The 13,787-nt window shown below is 33.9% G+C and overlaps 1 pseudogene; it reads right to left on the reverse strand.

Moving 5' to 3' along the window:
- Positions 1 to 542: 542 nt before the first annotated feature.
- LOC129323079 (putative receptor-like protein kinase At3g47110) lies at positions 543 to 5,163 on the reverse strand (annotated as a pseudogene).
- Positions 5,164 to 13,787: the final 8,624 nt, after the last annotated feature.

The raw sequence follows: 13,787 nt of genomic DNA on the forward strand, positions 1-13,787 counted from the left end.
TTTATAAAATTATTTAATATAATTATAATTAATTTTTATTAATTATAATTATAATAAATTAATTTATAATAATATTATTTTTTTATTTTATACTTATAAAATCATAAATATTGAACAAAATTTTTTATTAGTAAAATTTATTATTAATTTAATATAATGAACTTCACACATGTTGAAAATTATTTAATTTAAATCCTATGCATTATAATTGAAATACATTTTGTTGTTAAAAATTATTATGAATTTATAATTGTTGTTGTGATAAATTTTGACTATAAGTAATGTTATTATGTTAATTAAATTTATTAGGCTAAAATAAATTATCATCCCTCATATATGAAAAAGGAAAAAAAATAAAGTGAAATGCTAGATAAAAACAATACAAGTTTCCTAATCCTACAAGACCAATCCACTCCTGTTCAGCTTTGAATAATACTAAAATCAGACCAAACCTAACCAAGTCCTTTGTATAAAAAGAATCAAACTTCGTTAGGCTAAAATCTTGTCCAATCCATTCTTTGCGGAGCTCTAATACCAATGCATTGCTAATGCCTTATTGTATTCATAATATTCATTCAACACGTTGACAAATAAATAATTCATATTATTTAAAAACAAAAGAAAACAAACCAAAACAATAACAAAATAAAACTACATTCAATAAAAAAAAAAAGAAAAATAACAATTTGAGGATGTAACGTCTACTAAAAACTTGACTAATAACATATTGACTAAGTAAATAATTACACAAGACATGCCTAAAGCAAACAGTGTTGGGCGCATCATAATGACAATTCAACTACATTCAGGAAGACGGACCACACATGGTTTGATTAACTGCAAAAATAAATACCAGAATGAAACACAACAGTCATCAGATAAGACAAAATAATTAAAAAGACAATAAAACAACTGATCATATTTAAGTAATATAAGGGTACAAAAGGATTTTATTTAATAATTTTTTTCAACATTTAATAAAAATAAAAAGGTAAAGAGAAACATAACAAATAGTAAAGTACCCTATAAATAAAATTTAAGTTAATCTTTTCTCTTCATCTCAAAAATAAAATCAGAGGAATAGTTAGCATTTTAATATAATATTAAGAGAGCTTATCGTTATAAAAAGAATTAACCATTGGGATTGAAAAAAATTGTTTGTTTCGATATCAATATGGAAAGTATGAATTTAAAAAGAGCGTTAATAATTATTATAGCCATAACAAAATCAAATATATTTCTTGATAAAAAAAAAAGCTTTAAACGCTTTAATTACACAACAAAAATCATTCTTGGTAAACATTTTACACAAGCATAGGAAGGCCAATTTAAAACTAGTAGTAAATTTAGATATCATAAAAGCATGAAGATATTAATGTACCAGGCTATATCATACTCACCATAAAGGAAAATAACTTCTCATAGCGTTTAGCTCCTTGATAACATCTCCTGCACTCATTCTCTCATGTGGTGATTCAGTTGAACAAGCAAGTCCAATCCTGGATAAGGAACATAAGCATTTCTCTATATCAGGGTGGATTTGTATCATACTCTCCCATATGTCTTCTGATGTTGCTTCTCCATGTTCTGGTTCTCTAGGGAGAATAGATGGACTCACAACCTGCAACAGATTTTCTGGAAATGCAATTTCCACATATCTATGAAGATTGTGCCCATCTTTAAACATGTCTTCTGTGGGTCTTCTTTTCGTTAACATCTCTAAAACAAGAATCCCAAAGCTATACATGTCACCTTGTATTGACATCACTGCATGCATTCCATATTCTGATCGAAATGTCATGAATTTATTGATGTTACTCGTATTTCATCATTAAAAATAAATAAAAGGGAAGTTTGAAATAAAATAATTGTGCATGACTTTAAAGCTGAAAAAAATAAAAATAAATAATACCTGGAGGAATATAGCCAATAGTACCCTTTATTCCAATTGTGCTACTTTGCTCATTTGAGATGCCTTTACTAGTTGACAATAGTCTTGCCAATCCAAAATCACTCACATGAGCAACCATGTTGCTGTCAAGAAGGACATTGCTTGGCTTCAAATCACAATGAACAAGAGGTTGTTCACATTCATGATGAAGATAGTGTAACGCAGACGCAACATCAATCAAAATATTCAGTATTTGATCAAGGAGCAAGATTCTTTGATCACTTCGATTTTCTATACTTGGGTGCAACCAATTTTCCAAATTTCCATTCACCATGTACTCATAAACTAGAGCTTTAAAATCATGACCCTTGTAATCTGTGCTAGAGCAACATGTCAAAATTTTTGCCAGTTCGATGCCTTCTATTTTTGAGTGAGTTACATTCAGCCACAAAACTCTTCTGAGCTCCCTTAACATGAAGGTTGAGGACTTTTATTGCAACAACTTCATGGGTCTCAAGACTTCCCTTATATACAAAGCCAAATCTCCCAGATCCTATCAAGTTGCTGGTGGAGAACCCATCCGTGGCATTGTGTAAGCTTTGGTACGATACTTTGGGAAGTAGGCCAACTGTATGTGAACTCAAATAAGATTTCTTGCTTCTTTTCTTCTTATAATGAACAACAACAATGGATGACAGAATAAGAGCAAATGCCACAACACAGCACAATATTACAACCAACCTAAAGTTGAGGTGCTTTCTTTCCGCCTCATCATTTACACGGCATGGTGGCAGTTTTAGCTCTGATATGCCACCACAAAGCTCACTATTCCCGATCAATGATATTGCACTTGCATTGCTAAAGACACCTTTCTTCGGCACTTCACCATCCAACATATTGAAAGAAACATTTAAGTATTCTAAATCAGAAAGACCTTGCAAATCTTTTGGAATTGACCCAGATAAGTTATTTCTTGAGAAGTCTAAATACCGTAGACCTTTTAATGAAGCCAAAGATGAAGGAATAGTTTCTTGAAAGAAATTCCCTTGTAAAAGGATGTACTCCAAGCTGGCGCAATCTCCAATGGTTTCCGGAATATTTCCAGACAAATTATTACAAGAGAAATCTAAACTACCAATATTTGTTAACTTTCCCACATCACTAGAGATGTTACCACTCAATGAGTCATGGGATAAGTTTAGTAATATTGATAAAGATGAAAGACCAAAGATTTCTTCTGGTATAGCTCTACTGAGCTTGTTTAGTGACAAGTCAAGCAACTGTAATTTTTTGCAATTTCCAATGGTTGGTGGAATTTGTCCTTCTAAAATGTTGTCTGACAAAGTTAAATGAAATAATTGAGTAAGATTGCCTATAAAAGGAACAATTTCTCCAGACAATTTGTTTCCCGACAAACTTAAAAATTGCATCTTTTGAAACTTCCCAAAAGTAAATGGAATGTTGCCAGTGAGATGATTATGATTCGTTGCCAATACACTCAAGTCAATGAGGTTTCCTAATGATGCAGGAATTTTCCCAGATATTTGATTAATTCCAAGAGAGAGTATTCTGAGTTGGGTGGACAAATTTCCTATGGTATTTGGTAAATGGCCCCCAAAATTATTATCTTGCATATCTAGTTCTTCCAACTTACTGCAATTGACCAATGATTCTAAGAACTCCAAGTCTTTAGCAGAATTACTTCCTAGATTATTACCAGCCAAGCCCAGACTCCAAAGGTCACGCAACTTTCCAAGATTGGGAACTGACCCAGTAAAATCATTGTCAGGGATTGAAATTATTTGAAGTTTGGATGCATTTACAATGGAAGTTGGAATAGGACCATAGAATTGATTTAATCCTAAGATCAAGTATTTGAAAGACGGGAGGGTGCTGAACATGCTTGCTGGAAGAGAGCAATGAAATTGATTATTCAAAACTGCAATTTCAACAAGAGATGACAAATTGTAAAGTGAGGAAGGAAATGCGCCGGAAAGCTTATTGCTATGTACTTGAAAAGTTTCCAAGCTTTTCATATGGCCTATTTCTTCAGGTATGCTTCCCTCCAAGTTATTATTCATCATAAAAAGAAAAGCAAGTGAAGAAAGATTGTACATAGAAACTGGGATCTGTCCATTCAAATTGTTATTATGCAAATATAATTCTTCAAGCTTATGCAAAGAGCTAATCTCCACAGGTATTTTGCCAGTAAGATTATTCCGACCAAATGATAAATATTTGAGGTCAGAACAACTTGTCACGTTGACAGGAAATTCCCCAGTCAATGTATTACGGGTGAGATCAAGTACCTGTAGCCGAAACAAGCGACCCAGCTCTTGTGGGATTTGCCCGTGGAAACTGTTGTTTTGGAGTTTGATAATTCTCAGAAAGGAGAGATTGCCAATGGAAGGTGAAATAGAGCCATGCAATTGATATCCTTCTAGCTCAAACGTTGCAACTCTCTGATGCTTGTGGCCACAAGTGATTCCATGCCAGTTGCAAAAGTGTGTGGAAGCATTCCAAGAATCCAAGATATGATATGGATCATTGGATATTGATTCCTTGAATTTGAGCAAGCACAAACGATCGGTTTCATTTCGCCGTGGTGAAACAGATCTGTAAGATTGAAAGATCAAGATAAAGAAAAGAAGCAAGTGAAGGCGCATGGTTGAAAAGCACAAGGCTACTTAGTGCTCTATGAAGGGCCTGGAACTAAGTAATTATGAGCAGGAGCACATTTGTGTACCGGCATATACTGCCGGATTTAAGCATTGGACACTACATATTCGGGCCCCGGGGGATTCATAATAATTATTTTAATATTTTTTCATTATTTTATCTTAAATAAGTTTTTCCCTTTCTATCTCTTCTGAATTATAAATGAACAGAACTGGCCTAGTTAATATTGTAAAATCTTGAAGAATCGAACTGGCCAAGAATCAGTAATTGGTCAATGAAGCAAGGAACGGTTGAAAACACTAGACAGTTTTAAGATCCGGAAAAACAAAAAGAAAGAAAGAAAACCAGATGGAAGAGAAGATAAGAAAAAGAAGATAAAAGAGATCAAATAACAGCAAATCATCACCTTCAGGGTGCGGGTAACAAAATTATCAAATGTGTAATTAAACCCTGTTATTGAAATAAAATCGAACCTTGCGAAAAAATATCAAACTTGACAGACCTTGCACCCATGATGGCAAAGATTGAAGACTGAAGAGAGACAGGGACGAAGGACAAAAAAAAAACGCTGGAGATGAGGGGCGTGGGGTGTTCCCAACTCCCCCCCTCCAATTATTTTCTGTATTTTTTAATAAAAAAATATAATTTTAAATTTTTATATTTTGCTTGCTCTTTATTATAAGTTTTTATTTTTTTTTATTATCATATATTTTTATTTTTTTATTTTTAATATTTAAGTCTCTCAATAAATAAAATATAAAATTTTTAAGAAATTTAAATCATTAAAAAATAAAAATATAAAGATTTAAAATATTAAAACAAAATATAAAGGTTTAAATGTAAAATTTAAAATTATATTTTCTTAATTTTTTAATCATCTAAACGATACTTCTTTCAAAAAATGAACGGAAACGGAAGCGAGAACCGGAGCGGAGGCACCCCCGCCCGGAATGAGAAGAGTGACGGACATTCTCACGTGAAGTTTTTGCTCATTCCCTCACCGCTGCCACACGGTATCATCACGTGAAGTGTCAGTAACTCAGTGTTGCTTTAGTACTTGAGGCGTCAGTTCTCTCCCTGTACTTATCTCTTTGTTTTCGCATTTTAATTTTGGTATGATATTCTTTTTTTTTTAACCATAATTATATTTTGCTTTTTAAATAATCCATTTTTTATGAACTTTACAAAAAGAATGAGATACAAAAATACCTAAAGATTTGATAGTATTTATTTGGCCAAAAGAAAGAGTTAATAATATTTTTAATTTAAATATAGTATCAATATACGGTGCAAAAACCTCAAACCCACCGTCATCAGCAATTTCAACACGCAATTTCACCTCGCTAAATACTTTAAAATTGTTTGTTCAAAAAAAAAGGTACTTTAAAATTGAATATCTTTTATTTGTGCGTGATCTCTTTTTAAAATTAGAATAAAATTTTTGAAAATTCTTTTTTTAATCTTAAATCTTCGTGAAGTTATTTAATATTTAAATTGGCCCGTTTTGTTCTAATTTTATTACAAATCAGGGTATGTAATATTTAGTACATTATGATATTATTGTTTTTATTACTCTCAATACAGGCATATTTAAAAATAACTTTTTTAATAGAAGTAATGGTTTTGTAGAATCTAAATCTACTGTTCCTTCAACAGTTGAAAATGGTTTTTGTTTAGATGATGAAGGAAGAGGTGTTAAAATTTTTAAAAGTTTTTTTTTTTGAGGTTTGGCCAAGGATGGTAAGATTTGGTATTCTTATGATTTAGTATGAACAGGTATAATAGAAGTAATGGTTTAGTATGATTAGGTTTCTAGGCAGATGATGTTTGATCTAGATGTAGTGGTGGTTTTTATATTGGTTTTTGTTTGGCCCTTTTGAAAATAGGGTAACATATCTTAAAGATTTTATTATAATGGCTCTCTGTAGGATTGGTAAGATTTATAGAAGTGTACAAAGGAAGCTGTCTTGTCATAGAATAAGATTCATAAATGGTTTTAGATTGATCTTTGGCTAGATCTATTTCTATTTTCTGTAATTCTCTTCAAATCTTAGAGATTTCTCGTTCTTTCTTTCTTTTTTTGGTAAAATCAGGCTTAAAATAAACTTGAATCAATATATCTTTGTTTTGGTTAAAACTAAAATGTTGCCTACAGAGGGCGATTAAATAAAAGGGCCAATAAGCAATATAACCTAAAGTGGGTTGAGTAACTGAAGAGTTAGGCCTAATAAGCAATTAAACAAAAAGGCCAATCTAGATTCCAAGAGAAAAACTTAGTCTGATAAGTATAAGTTCTCAAATCCCTTAAGTCTCAGAGCTACTACTTAGACTATCGGTATATAAAACCATAACCGCAATGGGCCTCAAATCTCACAAAGACATAACCATTATTCATAAGTATCTTAGAGATACAGGCTGGCCATTAAAAAATGGAACACGTTGCAAGTAGACCGTGCCATGAATTTCATGGGACAACCACCGCAACTTATTTATTATAAAAGGAGGAGTAAATCATAGAAGACAGACAACACTTATCCAAATATTGACGTTTTCACATTTGTAGTTCTTAGATTCATCATATAGCTTTTACGTATAGCTTTACTTTTGCTTTCAATCTTGTAATCTTTAATGCTTTGTAATCCTTTAGCATTAATTAAATACTTGTTATTCCACTCTTGTGTATCTTTTACATCCAAATAAACTATGATAAGGGAGCCCAGGGACCCTTTGTTATTAATTGAGACTTAACATCTATAGCACGCTTGGTAATTTTACTGTTCATGATGAACAATTTGTGACACTTATGATAGGACTCTATGTAGCAAGATGCCAAGGACTAGGAAAGATAAAAAGATTGACGAAACAAGTGCCGGTTATAATGAGTCAAAAGAAAACTTTGCACCCATAGGGTTAGAACCATTGATACCTGACGCTGAGACATGTGGATATCATGAGCACACAGTGTCGATAATGATGAGTAGTAGTAGTACAAGCCCTGGTTGGAAACCAGGAAGTGAGCAGGTAAACCTCCTAATTATATCTAACGATCCAGTAGCACAAATGGTATGTGAAATCCAGGACTGCATGGATAGACAGATGGAGGAAAAATAGAAGTTCTTTGCTATCTCCCTAGAAACATCAAAACGCAGAGAGAGAGAGAGAGGAGAGAGAGAGAGAGAGAGAGAGAGAGAGAGAAAGGACAACAACTAATGAAGCAGGCTTTGCACAAGAGAATGAGGAATTTAGCCGCATCACTGAGAAAGACACCTTTAGAAGCAGGCTTAAATTTAAGGTTGCATGGAGGACAACAATCAAGAATAAATACAAACATAAGCCCTCGGGGCCGCATGACTATAAAAGATTATTCTATTTCTTAGGTTTTTACTAATACTAATTCCATAAATAATCTTTTATATTATTTACAGGAGCTAAAACACAAGCAGCCCGGGGGCATATGGGTCATCCCAGAACAACAAAATGAGCCATGGAATCAGTTGGTAAATATGGAAGCTCTAAGGGATGCCATTTAGGACATATACAGCCTTAAACTGAGGCCAATTGATCATCCTAATTTCTCAAAGTTGTACCTTGAACACATAAACAAATATAATTCAAAGCCCTAAGTCTACAAGACCCTTGATTTCACCTTGTTTTCAGGATATGGCATGCAGTTGACAGTAGAGCATATTGATAGATTTACCATCTAATGTAAAGAGATCCAATTATGACAACTTTGCCAACTTAAAAATGAGACTATTCTCGAACACTCTCACAGCCCAGTATTCATGTGGTATACCTTACTGGCCTATAATTCAGTACTTAGCTAGATGAAAATGGAACAAAAATTTTATGTACAGTTTTATAAAGCAATACTAGAAGTCAGTATAGTAGAGCTTTGCAAACTCAGCGGGTCAGAAAGGCAGCAGATCAATATTTGGTAAGGTTTAAAAGACTAAGAAGCAGCTGCCATGTACCACTTTCAAAGATCGAGTTTATCAAACTGACCTAAGCAGGTCTTGATATAGAGTTGAGGAAAAAGTTCTAAGGGATAGAGTTTAGGGACTTTTGTGAGTTCATAGCTAAGGTCTATTGATATGAAAAGTTGTTAAAGGACAAGGATCACTATCGATGGACTATTACAAGCACATACTTTGGTGAACTTGATATAGCAGTAGCAGAGCTAAAAAATGCAAGAGACTATACATGCCCGACCTTAATAAGGAAGGCCACAGAAACCCCCAAAAGGCTTGATGCAATACAGTATACTTTTAACACCTCAAAAACTAAAGCAATCTTTGTTTTCTTACTCAAAGAGAAGTTCATCTCACTGCCTACAAACCATAAACACGAAGTTGGTATGGGATCGCCTGAGAAAACCTAAATGCAGGACAGATCTTGATAATAAATACACAACAAAGCAAGACAAAAATAGACTATTAGGTTTGGACGTAGGCCTGAAAGGGCAAGTTATGAAGAGCTCAAAAAAGTCTAAAATGATATGGGACCACCTAGGAGAACCTAAAGGCAAGACAGATCTTGACAATAGTTACACAGTAAGCAAGATAAAAATAGACCATCGGACTGGGATGTAGGCTTAGAAGGGAAACTAATGAAGAGCTTAGAAAAGTCTAAAGTAGTTTGGGACTGCTTAGGCAAACCATCAAGCAAGTTCGATTATTTGTAAAATACTCAACCCCACTAGAAGTAAGAGAACCTTTTGCAAGAACACTTTTAAGATAGGATATGGACCTCGATAGACTACCCTTGATGGAACCAAGATTAGAAAACACTCAAGAGTTCTCTTCAACACTAAAGATAGTAAAGAACGCAAGGAGGTTTGTTATTTCACCTAATAACATGCTACCCCTATTATGGAGAGTTGTAAGACACTAAAAATTTTCAAGTGCCCTAACAAGAACCTAAAAAAGATGCCTTTAACACAAACAAGCTGCAGAAATGTACCTCGAGTAATAGAAGGTGGATGCCCAAGAAACTACTGACGATTAGGAATCAAATAAGTTTAAAAGAAGGTCAACGAAAGACCAGGACAAGAAAGAGGAAAGTAAGGATGAAAACCAACCAGATGGGATCATCCATATAAGAGAGATTCCCTTGAATATTTGCTGCATAGTTTCATTGATGCTCCCTTTATAGTTTAAATCCACAACAAATAGGGTTTAACATCAGTTTTTGAGGAATCAGGGTGACACAAAGCTCACAGAGACAAAGTATACAAGCTTATATCAATATTGTCTAGTAGAGCCTAAAGAGGATGAGGAACCTAAAGCAGCTGAGGTATACATGTAAGTTGAGAAAACTAAGCTAGAGCTCGTATGTCAAGTCACATTACAAGTTATAGAAAGGAAGCCTAAATGGGCTATTCTAGAAAAACCCAATCCTAAAATGACTCAACATTTAAATCCATTATATATTAAGGCATATTTTGATGGGAAGCTTATGACTCGAGTACTGGTGGACAATAGCTCGATAGTGAATATACTGCCAATTCATATAATGCTCAAAATAGGACGAGAAGAACAAGATTTGATGCCAACAGAGGTATCTATTATAGGATTCACAGGGACTGGCTCGAAAGTCCTTGGGGTTCTACCATTACAAGTTGATGTAGGGTTTAAATCCTCTCTCATGGTTTTCTTTATGATCAATATGACAGCACAATATCAGCCTTTACCAAATTGAGACTGGATATATACTAACGAATATGGTCCTTATTCTCTTTATCAAATGCTACTTATGTGGAAAGGAAAGAAGTAAAAGTGGTATAGGCTGAGGACAAGCCTTTTATAGCAGATACAGACTTCACAAATACTAGGTACTATGATACCAATATGTGCCCTTTTACTTTTTGAAGGATAAATCAGCAAGGGGCCCCAAGAAAAGTTTCTCCTTTTAACTCAGTAACACACGCTATCTTACCTCTAACATGATAGAGGCATGAGCCTATCATGGAATTAATGGATGATTGAATTAGAACACAAAAAGGCTGTAACAGCCACGACTATTCATAAACTATAGTTTCATATTATGCAAGAGTAACTGGAAGACTACAAACTTGAGATACTATAGGCCGAAGTCATTTACAAAGATAAATCTCAAGGAATAACAAAACTACACGAGCTAGATCCTGCACCTTAAAATTGAAGACATACCCCCAAAGGTATAAGATCTACTTGAAGAAGTAAACCTTGGATCCTCAGAGGAATTAAGGATTACCTATATTAGCTTGTTACTAGATTAGGAATAGAAAAATTCCTTAAGATAGGTATTACAAGAATTCAAAGATTGCTTCGCATGAGACTATGATAAAATGCCAGGGTTAATAAGATAACTGGTTGAACATAGGCTCCTTAAAAAGCTGAATTATCAACCACGTCAGCAGCCCTTTCACAGGATGTCCATTGAGGTAGAGCAACGAGTAAAGGAGGAGATCAAATACTTCCTATGGGTTGGCTTCATATTTCCTTGAAGGTATGCTCAGTGGCTCTTGAACATAGTTCCAGTGATCAAGAAGTATAGGAAACTATGGGTTGTGTAGATTTTTGAAATATAAACATGGCCACACCTACAGACGTGTATGTAATGCCCATCACAAATAGGTTAATAGACGTCGAGGCTTTGAATGCACTATTATCATTTATGAAATATTTTTTAGGGTATAACCAAATATTCATTATGAAAGAAGACATTCACAAAATTACTTTTAGGTACCAAGGCTCTATTGGAACATTTGAATGAGTGGTATACCTTTCAGACTTAAAAATACTATGGCTACCTATCAGTGAGCTATGAATGCCATCTTTCATAATATGATAGGAAAATACCTAAACTTGTATATAAATGATATAATAATTAAATCAAAAAAAGCACAAGATCATATTAAACATTTGAGGAAGAGGTTTTATTAAATGAGGGAAGTAGGCCTTAAATTAAATCCACTTAAATGTGCGTTTGGTGTGACTATAAGTAACTTCCTTGGATTCTTAGTCCACAAAAGAGGAATTGAAGTAGACCAAAATAAAGTACGAGCTATCTTGGAAACAAAGGCGAAAAGGAACAAACAAGAGCTATAAAGATTCCTAAGCCAAGTTAATTAGCTCAAGTGTTTCATTCCAAATTTGGCGGATAAAACAAAGGAATTCTCTAACTTTTAAAATTTAAGAATGTCGAGGAATTCATCTGGACCAAACATAATCAGGAGGCCTTTGATAAAATCAAAGAACATTTAACAAAGCCCTCAGTCTTAGTGGCCACGAGGAAGAATATACCATTCATTTTGTATTTAGCTTCCACTACCATGTTCATAGGTTGTATGTTAGCCTAAATTGTAGATAGGGTGTGTGAGCAAGCAGTTTCTTATTTGAGTAAGTGTTTAGCTCTCAAGAGACTAGATACTCACTTGTAGAGATATCATATTTAGCATTATATTATGTTTGTACCAAATTAAGACATTATATAATAAATGCAGTTATGTATATGGCTTCATATTCTGACTTAATTAAGCACATGCTGAATAGGGAAATGGAGCCTGGCCTTGGGTGAATTTTCATTAATATTTCTGTCTTAAAAATTAGTAAAGGGCCAAGCATTAGCAAATTTCCTAACTAATCATCCTTCAGCCAGGCTACTCAAAGATGAAAAAGAATTACCCGTGTTCTTAGTAAATGCAGGGCCTTAGGTGCTTAAGTTCGATGGGTTTAGCATAGAACAAGTATCTAGGGATAGGGTGGTAATAACATCTCCTATGAGCATAAAAACTATATTATCTCTTCAGTCAAACTTTGAGTGTACTAACAACAAAGCTAAATAAAGCAGTACTCACAAGCCTCAAAATCCTTCAGAAATCGATGGCCCATAAGGTAGTCATAAAAGGAGACTCCCAACTCCTTATTAAACAATTAACTGGTGAGTAAAAGTATATGAGCCTAGCTCTAGTAATGAACTATGCAGAGCCTCTAGCCTCTTAGATTTTGGAAGAATTTGAGGAAGTAACACTAATACATATTCCTCAGGACCAGAATTGGGAGGCCAATGAGTTAGCACAAATAATATCAGGCTAAGACTTTCACCAGAACTTACAACAAAAGTAATTGTAGTAGAATGAAAGAGCATCCTTCAATATTTCAATGAGGTTTGATAGTACAATATAGTATGGTCTCATAAGAGTTAGCCCAAGATTGGCGAGATGACTTCAAAAGTTATTTACATAATCCTAGCTAATGATATTCGTACAGAATTAGGATACACACCCAATACTTCATTTTAATTGGAGAAGAGTTATATAGGAAAGGCCTCGATGGGTTATTACTTAAATATTTAGCATTTACTGAATACATGGAGGTTTTCAGACAAGTACATAGAGGAGTGTGCAGGGCCCATCAGTCAGGGCCAAAATGCAATGGATGGTGTGTGTATATGGATATTACTGGCCATCAATGATTGAAGATTTCATTGAATACACTAAGAGCATAGGAAATGCCAGACTCACAGGCCAATACAATGAATACCAGTATCAGACATGAATCCCATCATTAAACCATGGCCTTTCAAAGGGTAGGCTATGGATATAATAGGAAAAATTTATCTGGCATCCTCTAAAGTCTACTCTTATGTCGTAGTGGCCATAAATTATTTCACAAAATTGGTAGAGGCTGTTCTTATGAAGAAAGTCGAGTGAGATGATATGATTAATTTTGTATGCAAACAAATTGTATTTTGTTTTAGGATTCCTCAAACAATCACGACAGATTAAGGGACCATATTCACTGGAAGTAGCTTTAAGGCCTTTATCAAAGATGGTAGGATTAGATTATTAACATATTCACCATATTATCTTCAGGAAAACAAATAAGCTAAAGCTTCTAATAATGTAATCCTGGGAATTTAAAAGAAAACAATCAAGGAAAATCCTAGAGAATGGCACATGTGACTTCTTGAAGCATCGTAGGCTTACAAAACTTTAAAGAGAGAAGCCATTGGCACGAGTCGGTATTTGTTAACATATAAGCATGAGGCCATATTACTAATGTAAGTAATGGTCCCTTCATTACATGTTGCTAGCAACATATGAAGATCCTTAAAGGAATATAACGAAGCCATGATGAACAAATTAATTCAGTTAGATAAAATGCATTTGCAAGCATATGATCTCCTAGAAGAAAGAAATTTTAAAAAATATATAATAAAAGGATAAAAAAGA

The sequence above is a fragment of the Prosopis cineraria genome, unplaced genomic scaffold (genome assembly GCF_029017545.1).
Source record: "Prosopis cineraria cultivar Desert tree isolate PC_DT_omini unplaced genomic scaffold, ASM2901754v1 PC10, whole genome shotgun sequence".
Lineage (NCBI taxonomy): Eukaryota > Viridiplantae > Streptophyta > Magnoliopsida > Fabales > Fabaceae > Prosopis > Prosopis cineraria.